This window comes from Sus scrofa, chromosome 11 (assembly GCF_054392235.1).
Source record: "Sus scrofa isolate SSC_HxYL_T2T_F1_AM1 chromosome 11, Sscrofa_HxYL_maternal_Yorkshire_Landrace_v2.0, whole genome shotgun sequence".
Taxonomy (NCBI): Eukaryota; Metazoa; Chordata; class Mammalia; order Artiodactyla; family Suidae; genus Sus; species Sus scrofa.
This window is the reverse complement of record NC_139393.1, coordinates 13,373,724-13,386,044: the sequence shown is the minus strand read 5'-3', so window position 1 is coordinate 13,386,044 and position 12,321 is coordinate 13,373,724. Positions and strand designations below refer to the sequence as shown.

The 12,321-nt window shown below is 40.8% G+C and overlaps 1 long non-coding RNA gene across 1 annotated transcript; it reads right to left on the bottom strand.

Moving 5' to 3' along the window:
• Positions 1 to 6,408: 6,408 nt before the first annotated feature.
• LOC146398536 (uncharacterized) lies at positions 6,409 to 12,314 on the bottom strand. The gene is made up of 2 exons (XR_014819319.1): positions 9,769 to 12,314; positions 6,409 to 9,481 (listed from the first exon to the last, which is right to left on the bottom strand). It is a non-coding gene; the product is annotated as an uncharacterized LOC146398536 (long non-coding RNA).
• Between the last annotated feature and the right edge of the window lie 7 nt (positions 12,315 to 12,321).

The following is a 12,321-nucleotide window of genomic DNA, read 5'->3' as shown; positions in this document are numbered from 1 at the left end:
CATGGCACTGCCCCAACGCATTGTAGAGACTCAATAAATATTTGTTGACTGAAGCAAAGAAAGAATGAAAATATGCAGACTACCACTCATTAAATAAATAAATCACAGGGATGTAATGTGCAGCACAGGGGATATGTTCAATAATATTACAATTTTATATGGTGCCTAATCTATAAAAATATTGAACCCTGTGTTGCACACCTTGAAACTGTTATAATATGGTAAATCAACTATATTTCAGTTTAGAAAAGAAGGAATAAAATGTTGAGAATTATTTCAGGATGGCTTCACAAAGGCTATTTTAGACGGCTTTTTAGAAAGAATCCCTACTCCTAGTAGTGAACCTAAGCACAAGGGAAGGTAGCAAAATGTATTTTGGTAGTACTAGGCAGATGGCTCTTCGGTCTTCTGTAAATTCGCACTTCTCAGAGGAGCAAAGTGAGAAAGAGAAAAAATACAAGGTTATTTGTGTTTACCATAATTACAGGCTAGAGTTAGGGAAGTAAATTAAAAAAAAAATTTTTTTTTTGAGTAAGCCCTCTGTACATTACTTGTGTGTTGGCATGTGAGAAGTTCTGAATGAGAAACAGGGAAAGATTTGAAAAAAACATGTTTCTGTCCTCTGCGTGGTATGGCTGTAGTGCAGTGTTTCTGCTGTGTCCCTAGAGTACATTCCCCATATTTGACCTGAACTGCATTTATTAAGAAGAGAGAGAATAGATGGATGGATGGGAGGATGGATGTGTTAGAGGGGAGCTCATTTCTGTTGTTCCTAAACACTCATCAGGGTTAAGAAATGACATCCAAGATGTCCTGGTGTGACTTTATAACAACGAGAAGGTGGAAACATACCTCCTTATCTACAAAAACAATTTCGAAACATCCATTTCAGAAAGGGAAATATCCTTTTTCTGAATTTGAGCTGAGCTGTTCTACATGGGTATCATCTACTGTTTAGAATAATACGGTTTTCTGAAGGACACACTGGGAGCATTTTTTTAAAAGTGGTTTATTGACTCCATCAGTAAAATAATACTGTCTTGCTTACCAAAAAGCTGGCACAGTTGTAAAATTCTTAACGTTTTATGGATGTTTGGTGTTTTGATGGGCAAGGAGCTTGGAAGATAAAGTGTCCCCAAAGCTAATTCGATGTGTTCTGCAGTTTACTGACAGTGGTGTTCTTGAGTACGCAACGAAAACGCTTAGATGATAAGATGGCCAGATTACGCTTTTAAAGAGCTGTGTTTTAGAGGTAGCAATGTAATGTGAGATCTCTTAGTTCTACTAAGGAAGCTAGAGAGATTCTGATTAGATACACCTTTAAAAGCAAAATGTGTAAAGCTTAACATTTAATTCCAGGAACTGCAACATAGAGAACTTAGAAACATTTATTGAATGAAAGGATATTTCATTTCACATATAGAAAAAGCCATACGTGACTCAGTTTTTTTTGTAAATTGAATCATATTTTTACATTTGTTATGATTCTGTTTTTTTGGCTGCATGCATAGCATGCACAAGTTCCCGGGCCAGGGATTGAACCCGGGCCACAGCAGCAACCCAGGCTGCTGCAGTAACAACGCCGGATCCTTAATCTACTGAACCACCAGAGAACTACTATTATGATTCATTTTGTAAGACAAATAAGTTCTCTTTATATCTGTGGTGATCCATATTTTTATAGGACAGAATTACTTGGAATAAGGATACCTTTAAGATACCTTGTCTTAGACTGCTGTGGCTCAGGGGTAACAAACCCGACTAGTATCCATGAGGAATTGAGTTCAATCTCTGGCCCTGCCCAGAGGGTTAAGGATCCGGTGTTGGCTGTGAGCTATGATGTAGGTCACAGAGGTGGCTCAGGTCTGGCGTTGCTGTGGCTGTGATACAGGCCAGCAGCTATAGCTCCTAGGCTGGAAACTTCCATATGTCTAGAATGCATTCCTAAAAAGACAAAAAAAAAAAAAAAAAAAAAAGAAAGGAACGATACCTTGTGTTGTGTAAGATCTGGTTTATTCTTTTAGAGGTTGTTAAGGTACCAAAAATTTGTGTGTTTTTTTTGTGTTTTTTTTTAAGGCAGTAGTTATTCACGAGTTTATAAACAATTCAGCAAAAATAGATTTGTGAGGATCTTCAGTTTGTAATTGATAAATCATTCAGCTGAAATAGTTGGCCTTGATTCTGTTTTCCTTGAGAATGTGAAATGTTTTATAAACACGCTGAGAGTTACAAATATAGGAGAGAGGAAAGAAAGAATTGCACTGTCAGTAATGTGATGATATACATTTATGTACACATGAAATTTCAATTAAAACATTCTAATACAATAATAATGCATGTTAGAATTGGGTCTAAATTAAGAATAGGCTCCCAGTAATGCATAGTCTGCTCTGTTGCAGCTGTTTGGGTCCTACTGTGCGCCAAAAGCCTGTTTTGCGTCTGTTATCTTTTTTCTCTGCTGTAATTCAAGTTTTAAGACAAGTAAGAGTTCCTGATGAATGGGTTGTCTCTTTAAGATGTTCCACCACCTATTGCCTAACTGGGAATGCAAGACTTATCTTGGGAGGAGAGAAACACAGAGCTACATTTTAGAGTAAATATCACACTACTTTCAGAACAGATAGTGGAAATCCAGTCTTCTTGTCATTTTAACAAGAGCTGAACTAAGATCTCTAGGTATCTCAGAAAGAGCAATTATAGGGTACTACTTCAAAGTGTGTCACAGAAAGGTTGGAGGGGGAATCAATCTTTGGTAATAAAAGGTTTTTGCAGAAAGAAATTCAAGTATGAAGCAGAATCAATGCTTGGGAAAACAATGGGTAAAATATTCTTCCCTTTTCAGTTTTCTGTTGGGATCATTTTGTTTTTCTCAGTTGATACAGAATTCAAAAAATACAGAGGTAGCATCTGCTCCATCCTCTTCAGCAACCATTTTCTTCCCAAAGCCTCTGGTGTTGTAAGTTTTTTATGCATCCTTTAGAGTAATGACAGTGTGAGTGTGTCCAGTCTTCTTTCTCCCAGCTGTTATATTAAAGGGTTCAGGAGACAGTCAAGTTAATCACTCCTTTAGGTGAGGAACAGGAAAACCACTTCAGAATTTCCTCTGACTTCTAATTTCCATGTGCTGGGTGGCTGGATCATCTCTCTCTCTCTCTCTCTCTCTCTCTCTCTCTCTCTCTCTCTCTCTGTCTCTCTCACACACACACACAAACTTAGAGGTGTTATTCTTTCCCGCTTGAGCGTACCACCTACTTTAGTAAGAATGTGACCAACTTATATTTTGAGAGTGTGTTGTGATATTTATTGCATCTGATCTAGGTAAGTGCCCAAGTACCTGCTTGGCTGTCCTGACTCTTTATCTAGCTTCAGTTACCTCCTCGTTTCATAAAGGGGAAGAGAGCCCAGTGGTAGAGGATGGAGGTTTCAGTCTGAGCAATGAGCAATTCCCGAGAGAAGAGGTACTTTTTCTGAACCTCCTCAGGGTGGGACCTTACCACGGCTTTGTCAGCAGCTGTGCTGGCTGACCGGCCCCTGGAGGAGTTTGCCTGTGCTTTTTATCCAGACTTCAGAACTCGTTCCTGTTTTCCCACTCTCTCCCTGCTTCCCACCGTTTCCTTGCTCCTCAAATCTCTCACATGTCCTCCTCCTAGTATTACTCAAGCTTCATCAAGACATCAGACTCTTTGAGAGGTAATGCCCCTGGCCTTCCAGTGACCAGATGGACAAACCCGCCCGTATCTGCCTTTGTTCTCCCCCGTTCCTTTCTGTGGTCCCACTCCCTCTATCTTTTGCAATATGAATTCATTTTTATTTATTTACTTATTTTTGTTTGCCACACTTGTGGCATGTGGAAGTTCGCAAGCCAGAGATTGAACCTGCATCACAGTTGTGGCCAGTGCCACAGCTGCAGCAAGGCTGGGTCCTTAACCCGCTGTGCTACAAGGGGAATTTCTCTCCTTTGTTCTTTGTTTTTGTTTTTTTACTTTTTAGGGCCATACTTGCAGCATATGGAAGTTCCCAGGATAGGAATCGAATAAGAACTAGTTGCCAGCCACAGCCACAGCAACTCCAGACCTGAGCCGCATCTGCTCAGGCAGTGCACATGGCAACACTGGATTCTTAACCTGAGCAAGTTCAGAGATTGAACCCACATCCTCATAGACACTAGTTGGGTTCATTACTGCTGAGCCACAACAGAAACTCCCTCTCTCCTTTTTTTTTTTTTTTTTAATGATTACTTCCTCTCGTTCTGTAAGACACTCTCTGGAAGCTCTATCTTAAAAACATGAAAGAACATCTGTTAGAACTTATGCCTAGGATTCTCATTCCACAGCTTCTGGAGAAGATGGCACTTTCTCTTCTTGTTACCAAACCAAACTTGGATCCACTCACCCAATGTACAGCAAAGCCAATCTATTGACACCAGGTTATGGTAAAGAAAAATACAGTGTTTATTGCAGGGCCAAGCCAAGAGAAGAGGAAGCTCATGCTCAAAAGACCTGAACTTCAGAGTCGTTGAGATTTCATATGAATTTTTAAAGGAATTTTCTTATTTCTGCAAAAACACTTTATTGGGATCACTCTGGGTAGTACTGACGTCTTAGCAATATTACGTCTTCCAATCCATGAACATAGGGTGTGTTTCCATTTACTTATGTCTTCTTTCATTTCTTTCAGCAATGCTTTGTTGTTTTTATTGTACAAGTGTTTCACCTCCTTGATAGGTGAATAAATCTAAGTATTTTATCCTTTTTGATACTAATGGAAATGGGATTGTTTTGTAATTTCTTTTTCAGATCGTTCATTGTTAGTGAAGAGAAATGCAAATGATTTTTATGTGTTGACTTCATATCCTTTCACTTTGGTGATTTTAGTTATTAATTCTAATAACAAATTTTTAGAATAGAATCATTTGTATATAGAATCATTAAGGTTGTGTATAGAATCATTAAGGTTTGTGTATAGAATCATTAAGGTTGTCTATGTATAAGATCATATCATCAGCAAACAGATAATTTCACTTCTTTATTTCTAATTTGGATGCCTTTTATTTTCTCTTTCTTGCCAAATTGTTTTGGTTAGAACTTCCAGTGTTAGGTTGAAGAGAAGTAACAAAAGCCAGCATCCTTGTTCCTGATCTTAGAGGAAAAGCTTTCAGTGCTTCATCACTGAGTATGTTTGCTGTGGGCTTTTTATATATGGAATTTATTATGTTGAAATAGTTTCCTTTATTCCTAGTTTGTTGAGTGTTTTCTCATGAAAAGGTGTTGAAGGTTTTCACATGCCTTTTTTGCATCAGTTGAGATGATCATGTGTTTTTTCCCTTCCTTCCTATTAATATGGTATCACATTGATTGATTTTTATGTGTTGAACCATCCTTGCATTCCAGGAATAAGTCCCACTTGGTGTATAATTCCTTTGATATGCTGCTGAATTCAATTTGTTAATATTTTAATGAGAATATTTGCATTGATGTTTATAACCATATTGAAATAGTTTTCTATTCTTGTAGTGCCTTTGGGTTTTTTTTTTTTTTATCTTTTTTTAAAATTATTATTTCTAAGGGCCACATCTGTGGCATATGGTCATTCCTGAGCTAGGGGTCGATTTGGAGCCACAGTCAGTGGTCTCTGCCACAGCCACAGCAATACAGGATCCAAGCTGCATCTGTGACCTATACCACAGCTCATGGCAATGCGAATCTTTAATCCACTCAGCAAGGCCAGGGATTGAACCTGCATCCTCATGGTTACCAGGTGGGTTCGTTACTGCTGAGCCACAACCGGTACTCCCTTGAAGTGCCTTTGTTGGCTTTGGTTTCAGGATAATCCTGGCTTCATGGAGTGAGAAATGTTCCCTCTTCAATTTTTGGAAAAGTTTCAAAAGGATTGGTATTAATTCTTTAAGCGTATGGTAGAATTCCCCAGTGAATTCATTCCATCCTGGACTCTTTTGGGAGATTTTTGACTTGTTCAGTCTCCTTCTAGTGACAGATCTATTTAGATTTTCTATTTTTTCTCCACTTTCTGTGGGTTATCTAATTTGTTAGAGTATGGTTGTTTGTTCATAGTATTCTCTTATAACATTTTATTTCTGTAGAATCAGTAGTTTGGTTTCATTGATTTTTTTTCTATTGATTTTCTGTTCTCTGTTTTGTTTATCTCTGTTCTAATCTTTATTATTTCTTCCCTTTACTAGCTTTGAGTTTAGCTTGTTTTTAATTTTCTAGCTCATTAAATTGTCCTAGTCTTTAATGTCTAGATCCCAAAAGGAGAAAAGGTAAACAGAAGGGGGTGAGGTGGAGAAAGGGTGTCAGCCCTTTAGGTCCCCTGGAAGTCACTTCAACCAGAGGGCGAGGGGCTTTCAACAGTTGTGGGAGGTGCAAGATCAATGGCTACCCTCCAGTTTCTGTCATCAGAAATAGCAGTCAGTGATCTGAGCCCATATGCCTGATCTCTAGAGGATGGGGTCCTTTTTGCCTGCCTTGGCTCCCAATGGAAGCTGTGCAAGCTGCTGCCAAGAGATATGGACTAGATGACTTCTCCTGCTAAGAACTGAATTTGGCCCCAGTTAGCCACAATTTACCACCCAAGTCTTCAAAGTTACAAGCTTTCAGTTGACTCCACAGTTTGAAAATAATTACAGATTCTGCTAATGTAATAGTTGTCTGGATGGGGAGGCAGATTCCTGGTGTTTCATACTCTGCCATCTTCTTAGAATCCTCTTCCTCTAGTCTTTTTAAAGGCCCTCCCCCAGCACCTAATGGAGTCAGAATAGTTAGCTGTCCTCTTCAGTTTCTTCCCCATCTTGCTCATTCCTTCTCTTTTTCCTCTTCTTCTAATTCAGTGGGTTTTTTTTTTTAATCTTTTGATTGTCACAAGTTCTTTTAAGAATTTGAAGAAAAATATTCATGGACTGTTGGACTGTCTCCCTAGGAAGATCCAGATTTGCACAATTACCCCAAATGATCAGCCAATTCAGATGTCCAAAGGTGCCCTGAAACCCTGCCATGGAAGCCCCCATCATAAAGACGCCTGTCTGTCATCACCCTCTGACTCTGCAGGCGGGAGGTATTCTGCCCTCACTGAGGAACTGGTGAATGGGAAGTACCCTCTCACAGACTTGCAGGAAGTCTCTGAAAACAGTTAGAAAAACCTCTTTCCCAGAACGTGAAATCATCACACCAATTCCATGTTTATCCATCAGCTGGCATGTTTATCCAAGAATTTTAAATTGTACATGTATGAGGTGGTTTCTTATGCTTTGTGAGGCAAACTTGTGATTGTCACTCATTGGAAACATACAGGGATGGCAGGCTAGTTTAGATGAGGACAAATCTGAATTAATCAGATAAACATCTAGGTATTTGTGTGTCTGTGTGTTTTAAGCCTGGTTTCTCTTCAAGTGTGTACAGTAATAAGATATGATATATGTATGTGCCAGTGGTGATAATAGCAGCCACAGGCACATATTCTAGACAGATGTTCTTTGGGGTGTGTTTTAGAAGATGTTAAATGCCATATTAATTGCTGGTTTACAAAAAGTGCTGTGAGAGTAGTCAGGGAAACAGTCTGTTTCTTTAAGGGGATTAAATTTCCTTGGGCAAGTGTGTTCAGATTTTAAATTTCTGAAATAAACTGTCTTATGGAGGGGATACCAAGGTGTACTTAATGCTGGCCATGGATTAGAGGGTCCAGATTGATAAGGCTGAAAAATTCAAACACAAAACAATTAATGAAATAGCAATGTTCTATCATGAGTGTTTCTGGAGGAGGACCTTGCAGGATGGACACTGCGGGCTGACTGGGCTGTATGTACAGCCTTGCGGGTGGTGTAGACTTTTCCTGACCATGTTGAGCCAGAAGCAATGCCCATGAAGGCTTGTTCAGTGGTTCCATGTGTCCAGTGCTAATACACGCTCCAGAGCAGACAGCCAACACACCCATCTTAAACAGTATTTTGTGAATTTTATTTTCTTCAGAATGGAATTTATCAATTGAATCTTCCAGTGAGGCCAAGTAAGTGGAAATAATCTTGAGTGACTGCTAACAGGAGTTGGATTTAAACTGACAGCTTAAGAATAAAAACCTCACATCTCCCCTGCTTTTACCCAGCCTGGCAAATTGGATTTTAGTATGAAATGATGTGCAGTTAAATCATGGTGTGTACGTGTGGTCAGGGCTGCTTTCTCTCACATGGTCCTGTTTATTTTTTTTAAGACTTGAAAATGAGAAGTGGTTTTGCTTTCTTAGTTGGGGTTTATTGTAAAACTCCGATGCCGGAAAAAGAAAGAACAGTATGGTTTTTGCGCCGTGAGTGTGTGATGCGGACCACAAGTGACCCGGAGAAGGCATGGTCGTGGTGCTCTTTTCCTTCTGCGCAAAGGAGGAGAGCTGTCATGGGCAACAGATGGTGCTTGTGGATGTTTAATTGTAGGAAGGCCTTGATGATGGTGCCACAAACAGTGGCAAACACAGCCACGCCAACTGTACATTTTCACTCTTACTCTCCAGTGGTGATAAAAAATAATGCCAGAGAGAAAGCACCGAGGAGAAATGGGGGCCCTGTGTTGTGCTGATAGATGGCATTTGTCATTAAAGGGGTTGATTTGACCACCGTGGGAAGAAGAAATTGTTTTGCCTGGCCCCGTGCAGTAGAGCGTCATGGGTGATGGGCTCCCCCTTGGGGTAGCTACATAGCGTCAAGAACTGAGGGAGTCACGTAATTCCATGTAGCCATCGCCCGACAGACGGTCCCAGTGAGCCCCAGCCCCCTCTTGATCCGCAGCTGAGGAAATGCGGGGCCCTGGAGCGTCCATGTGACTCGCCCAAGATCGTGCAGTTGATCTATGACAAGATACACAATTTTCTTAGAAAAGTGAGAATTTAACCACAAAAAAATGTATTAGAAAAGTATCTTCATCTGCCAAATTAGTTATCTTTTTTTTTTTTTTTTAATGGCCACACCCCCGGCATATGGAAATTCCGAGACCAGGGATTTAATTCAGGCCTCAGCTGCAGCAGCACCAGATCCTTTAACCCACTGTGCCAGGCCAGGGATTGAACCCATGGCTCCACAGCAACCTGAGATGCTGCCGTCAGATTCTTAACCTGCTGCTCCATAGCAGGAACTCTTGATTTCTTAACCCACTGCTCTGCAGCGGGAACTCTGATTCATTTTTTCACATTTAAAAAAGATATCAAACAAGTGTAGAGCATCATATTTTGAACATCTGCAGACCCCCCAGCCAGCTTCATGAAAACGTTAACTTTTCTTTACAGGACCTAAATATATATTTTTAATTCATGTTTTTATTAACATTTTTATTAAGGTATAAGTGATTTACAGTGTTGTGTTAGTTTCAAGTGTACAGCGAAGTGATTCAGTTGTATATATGCCCACGCATGTACATATAAATATATATGTACACTTTTCCTTCCCTACCCAGAGATCACTACTATGAATTTGTTGTTTATTACTCTAAGATTTTTTTTTTTTTTTTTGTCTTTTTGTTGTTGTTGTTGTTGTTGCTATTTCTTGGGCCGCTCCTCGGGCATATGGAGGTTCCCAGGCTAGGGGTTGAATCGGAGCTGGAGCCACCGGCCTATGCCAGAGCCACAGCAACGTGGGATCCGAGCCGCGTCTGCGACCTACACCACAGCTCACGGCAACGCCAGATCGTTAACCCACTGAGCAAGGGCAGGGACCGAACCCGCAACCTCATGGTTCCTAGTCGGATTCGTTAACCACTGCACCACGATGGGAACTCCTAAGATTCTTAATTTGATTCTCCAAGGCCTCCCCCAGTGGACGGGCGTTTGTGTAATGGAACAGGAGCTGTGTCTTGTGGCAATAAAATCATAGTTTTGGAGCCACTGAGAGACTCATAAAGATGTGGAATGTGGGTGAGATCAGACAGCAGAGCCAGGGTGCCCAGATCCAGATTCTCGACTGGTTGGGATTTCCCCAGAGAATGAGGAGGGACGGGCCCCTGGAAGTCACTCATCAAGGTGATCCTCAAACAGACAGGCTTTGAGGACATGTATGCTTTGGGGGTAATACTTTTCACACACTTTTGGATTGTGACCCGTAATAACAAACAAACTTTGCATGGTGACCCTCAGCACTTGCACATGTACACACACACATTGCTCACACACACTCACAGAACACCTACCTCTGAATGAAAAAATGTAATGGGAGTTCCCGTCGTGGCTCAGCGGAAATGAATCTGACTGGTATCCAAGAGGACGCAGGTTCAGTCCCCGGCCTCCATCAGTGGGTTAGGGGTTCAGCGTTGCCGTGAGCTGTGTTGTAGGTCGCAGACACAGCTCGGATCCAGAGTTGCTGTGGCTTGGGCGTAGCCTGGCAGCTATAGCTCCGATTTGACGGATAGCCTGGGAACCTCCACGTGCCTTGGGAGCAAAAGACAAAAAAAAAGGCAAAAAAAAAAAAAAAAAAAAAAAGAGATAATGCCTATTCTTTCTTTCTTTTGTTTTTGTTTTTGTTTGGTATTTTGTCTTTTTAGGGCCACACCCGCAGCATATGGAGGTTCCCAGACTAGGGGTCACATCGGAGCTACAGATGCTGGCCTATGCCACAGCCACAGCAATGCTGTGGATCCCTAACCACTGAGCAAGACCAGGCTTCAAACCCAAAACCTCATGGTTCCCAGTCGGATTCGTTTCTGCTGTGCCATGATGGGAACTCCCCTATCCTGTCTTTGTTCATTACCTTGCAATATGGTCTATTTTACTGTTTTTACAAAAACCATTTTGTTCCAATAAATTGATTTCACAGGCCATAAATAGATAGGAGCCCACAGTTAAAATAACAACAAGCAAACCCTGGTTTAGAGAACTGTTATTTGTTTCATGGAGCAGAAGTTTTTTAAAGGGTGCATTTAGTTTAACTCTGATGAGCGTCTTATATAAATAACATTTTCTACTGCTGACCTAGGCCTAAAGATTTATGCCACAATTTACTAATAACAACCCCCCTGTGAAACTAAGCAGAATTCAAAGGGGTTCAGATTATTCTGTGTTACTTTTCCTCTTCAGAGCTCCTGACTCTTTTCAACCATTGCTTTAAGGCAGCTTGTCTCAATTAAGTAAACAGAGCTCCAACAGAGTGACTTAACTATACTTCATAAATTCATGATTGTTAAGCCACAAAATCAACCTTTCCAAATAAAACTGAGTGTAAGTCAAACTGCCAAGAGAAAAAGAACAGCTATCAAGCCCTTAAGTCTCTTTTTCACCCTAATTTACCTCTCTCCGTACAATGCTGACTAATCTGTCTGAGGAATAAAATAAGGTACGTGTTGCTTCGTGTTTATTGAACGTCACCAACTTTTGTGTAACCAGGCTGCCCTCCTCTTCACTGAGCTGCCTGATGATTATCACGAGAGCAGGGGTTGTGGTGGCACCTTTGTGTAAAGAGGGGCCGTAACTTTCCCACCAGGAAGGTGCAGCTTTCCCTCCAAGGAAGCAAAGGAGAAAACTATGTTTAGTGCGTATTGAACAAGCAGTTGTTGGAGGTGATGAGCTAGGTTGATTCTAAGATGCTAAAACGAGTCAGCTCACTCCAAAAGGTTACCAACAGCCACTTTACACGTGAATAAGGTAGCGGGTTTCTAAAATCTGGAAGAAGGGGAGGGTTTTGTTTAAGCCAGCTATTTCGCAGGAAAGGAAATGCAGTTCTACCTCAGGAAATTTAAATGGGACTGCTGAATAACTGGGAAGGAATGTCTCCTTTGGATGAGAGGGCAAAGAAGAATTCAGCTGATTTTCAGGGAGAATAACTAATGTGACAGCAGTGCATTTTTGTGGACGCCTTTGTATATGACCGAGTGAAGCTTCTAGAATCTTTTGGTCTTATGCCCTCCCCTTTTACTTTTGAGAACTATTGAGAACTCTAAAGAACCTTTGTTGATGTGACTTATGTCTATCAATTTTAAAAAAAATCATTTTAGGAACTAAATCTGAGTAACTTAAAAATATTTACTGATTGATTAAAATACAACAATAAACCCATTACACATTAACATAAACATTTTTCCTTTAAAAAACTAGATTTTGGGGGAGTTCTTGCTGTGGTGCAGTGGGTTAAGGATGTGGTGTTGTCTGTGCAGTGGCTTGGGTCACTTTGGAGTCACAGGTTCGATCCCTGACCCAGTACAGTGGCCTAGGGATCTGGCATTGTCGCAACTGTGGTGTAGGTCACAGCTGTGGCTTGGACTCAATCCCTAGCCCAGGAACTTCTCTATGCCCCAAGTGCAGCCAAAAAAAAGAAAAAAGAAGAAGAAGAAAAGAAACACC